The following is a 3,675-nucleotide window of genomic DNA, read 5'->3' as shown; positions in this document are numbered from 1 at the left end:
AGAGTGTTGGAAGAAACACATTGTTCAGTACTGGCAGGTCATCCAGGTATTGCTGGTACCAAATATCTACTGTCTCGTCATTATTGGTGGCCATCCTGGGCCACGGATACTAAACTGTTTGTAGAAGCCTGTGAGATTTGCGCCAGGTCCAAGGTTCCTCGCAGGTTACCGGAGGGACTTCTTCAACCCCTGCCTCTGCCTGCTAGACCTTGGACCCACATCTCCATGGATTTTATAACTGATTTACCACCCTCTAAGGGTAAAACGGTGATTTGGGTGGTGGTTGACAGGTTCTCGAAGATGTGTCATTTAATTCCTCTCAACAAACTTCCCAATGCTCGTACTTTGGCCTCTCTTTTTATTAATCATGTCTTACGGTTGCATGGGGTACCGGAGAATATTGTGTCTGACCGGGGAGTACAGTTCATATCTAGATTCTGGAAAGAGTTTTGTGGTCGCCTAGGTTTATCTTTGTCATTTTCTTCAGCCTTTCATCCACAATCCAATGGACAAACGGAGAGGGTAAATCAGTCACTGGAGCAATTCTTAAGGTGTTTCGTTGCAGGTTCACAGGAGAAATGGAGAGAATACTTACCATTGGCTGAATTTGCCCTAAACAACCGTGAAAGTCAGTCTCTCAAAATGTCGCCGTTCTTTTGTAATTTTGGGTTTAATCCTCGTTGTTCTTCTGTACATGCGTCCGAATCCACTAATCCATCCGCCGAAAGAATTTACAGAAAACTGTGCACAGTTTGGGCCCAGACTCTGCAGAACCTGGTTAAAGCTCAAGAGAATTGTAAAAAACAGTCTAATAAAAGACGCATATCTGGCCCTGAGTACAAGGTAGGTGACAAGGTGTGGCTCTCTACTAGAAATTTGAAATTAAAGACACCATCTGGTAAATTGTCTCCTAAATACATTGGTCCCTATCCTATAGTAGAGATCATAAATCCAGTTTCATTTAAGCTGCTGTTGCCTAGGAGTCTTAGAATTCACGATGTTTTTCATAAATCGCTATTGAAAAAATTTGTTAATCCGGTGATTCCGTCTGCTCCTCCCGCTCCGTTGGTCATTCAGGGTGAACTGGAATATGAGGTGGAGAGAATTCTGGATTCTCGTCGGGTTCAGAATTCTTTGCAATATTTAGTTCATTGGAAAGGATTTGGGCCAGAGGAGCGCACTTGGGTAGCTAGTAGAGATTTACATGCATCACGTCTAGTTAGACAGTTTCATCTACAAAATCCATCTAAGCCTGGTCCCTTAGGTAAGGGTCCGGAGGCCCCTCCTGAAGGGGGGGGTAATTTCAGGAACTTACCTGACCGCGCTCCAGCGTCGTCTGCTCCGGCTGGAGCGCAGCGCCGCCCTCCTCGGCCGGGCCGGGTGACGTCACGGAGTCCCGACGGCGTCCCTAGTAACCAGGCTAGCCGCGGGTCTCGCGTTAGTGTACGTCGCCCGGCCGAGCAGCTGAGTGCTGTTGAGCTCAGGCTGAGTGACGGATCTCTCTGCCACTCAGCCTGCAGCGCATCAGCTGCTATGCGTCTGGATTCAGGAGACCGGACCAATCAGCCTTTGGTCCGGGCTCCTGATCCAGTATAAAGTGTTATTAGTGCCAGCCTCTAATCGCTGGCTATTAGTTGTTTCTGATCCCAGCTCCCCAGTCCCTTGTATTCTGCTATATCCTTCCTCTTTTGCCTCGCCTGGATTCTGACCTTTTGCCTGTCCCCTGACTCTCCGTTTGGTTCTGATTTTGTACTGCGTTGCTCGTTTGGTTTCTGACTCGGCTAGTTGACTCCCCGCATTGTGTTTGTCTGTCTGTCCGTGTTTTATGTTCTGCACGTATACAGTATAGGGATTGTCTTCGTGGTTGTCCGCGACCGCCTAGGGTCGACCGAGGCAAGTAGGCAGGTGACAGTGGGTGGGGTAAGATCTAGGGCCCACTGTCGAGTGTCTTGTCTTCACCTGCCAGTGGTGACAGCTACCTTACAAAATGGTTCCTACTATCTATTAGATCACATGTAAGGGGTTCACTCCTTCCTCTTCTTCATAAAACCTTGGTAAGCGACTGTAATATGACAAGTGTTTTAGTTAGTCAACCTGTTGTGACATCACAAATGTGTTTCTGCCAAATAAGACCCAGTGGCAACAAAAGTATTTTTCACTCCATCTAGAAGTCTTAGGGCCCTATTACACGGGCTGATTATCTGTCCAATTGGCTCTCCAGCAGCAACATCATGGCCCAGCTGAGTAATTGCCAACACCGCCCCCGTCACTGATTGGCTGAACAAGCAATCGATCACCCAGGTATGTGACAGTGCAGCTGGAACCGGCTGTCAACAGAACCTGGGAGTGACGCTCTGTAAAGGCCACTTCACGGAAGAAGGGAAGACAATGAGATGAAGGATGGACTGCTTCAGCCAGGTATGTTTTTTTTTTTTTTTTTATTATAGAGGGGAGGTGCCTTAAGGGGTGAGGGCAAACTGTTGTGGTGGCATTACCTACAGGGGGATGGCTACAACATTACATGAGGGATACTATCGGGGGGCTAACTTCTGGGAGGCTAGCAGGGGTGTTTAATACAGGGGAATATGTACAACATGGGGGATACTAACTACTGGGGTGGGCTAACTAACAGAGGAATTATGTCTACTACACAGGCGTGTTGGGGGTTCTACCTATGGGGGTAACTATCGGGGGGATCACTTGCAGGAGGATGCCTAAGATGGGGGATACCCATCTTAGGTAGGGGCTAAAACCCAGGGGGAGTACCTACAGGAAAGATACTACTTACTGGTGTGTATGTGTGTGGGGTGCTAACTAAGTATTATATGGATGAGCAGAGGGGCCTAACTACTATATGGGGGCACAGAGATACCTAACTACTATATTGATGCACATAGGGGTGCCTAACTACTATATGGATGCACAGAGGGGTGTCTAGCTACTATATGGATGCACAGAGGGGAGCCTTACTACAATATATAATGCACAAATGTGGCCTAACTACTATATGGGGACATAGAGATGCCTAACTGCTGCATGGATGCACAGAGGGAAACCTATGTGCTATATGGATGCACAAAGGGGGGGGGGGGCAAACTAGTATATGGGGGAAATGAGGAGAAATATACTGTCAGAGTGAGAGGCATAAAATGTTTGTCAAAGTCTAAGGAGACAAGTTGTAGCCAGGAGAAGTCTTTATAATTATTTGGCCAGATAGAGAAGAAAATGAAATGTTGGTGGTCAGAGAAGATGCACTATGTGAGTCACTGGATGTAACTGCACTTTATTTACTTTCTGTATGTTGTGTGCAGAATCTGTGTACCATTGGTATCTACCTCTATATGGGGGGGATACTGGTCTTTGTGCAGTGAATTTATTTTCGTAATGGCATGGTTGTATTAGTCACTATGTGGTGGTAATAGTGGTGGTGGTGAAGGTGTGGCAATAATATTTGTAGTGGACACAGATGCAGACGAATCCAGGTTGGAACTGGATTAAAATGTCACTTCTCACTTGTTCTTCATTGGTGGGCCCCCAGGATCATTCCCCCTGGTGGAACCCATGTACCCAATACCCAACACTGACCAAACCCACAACCTGCTCCTTATGAACATTTAAATTATAGCTGGAAAACAGTTATCTACTATAGGACATAAACAAGAAGAATACTATGGA

This window comes from Dendropsophus ebraccatus, chromosome 7 (assembly GCF_027789765.1).
Source record: "Dendropsophus ebraccatus isolate aDenEbr1 chromosome 7, aDenEbr1.pat, whole genome shotgun sequence".
Classification (NCBI taxonomy): Eukaryota; Metazoa; Chordata; class Amphibia; order Anura; family Hylidae; genus Dendropsophus; species Dendropsophus ebraccatus.
Note: the sequence above shows the minus strand (reverse complement) of the source record.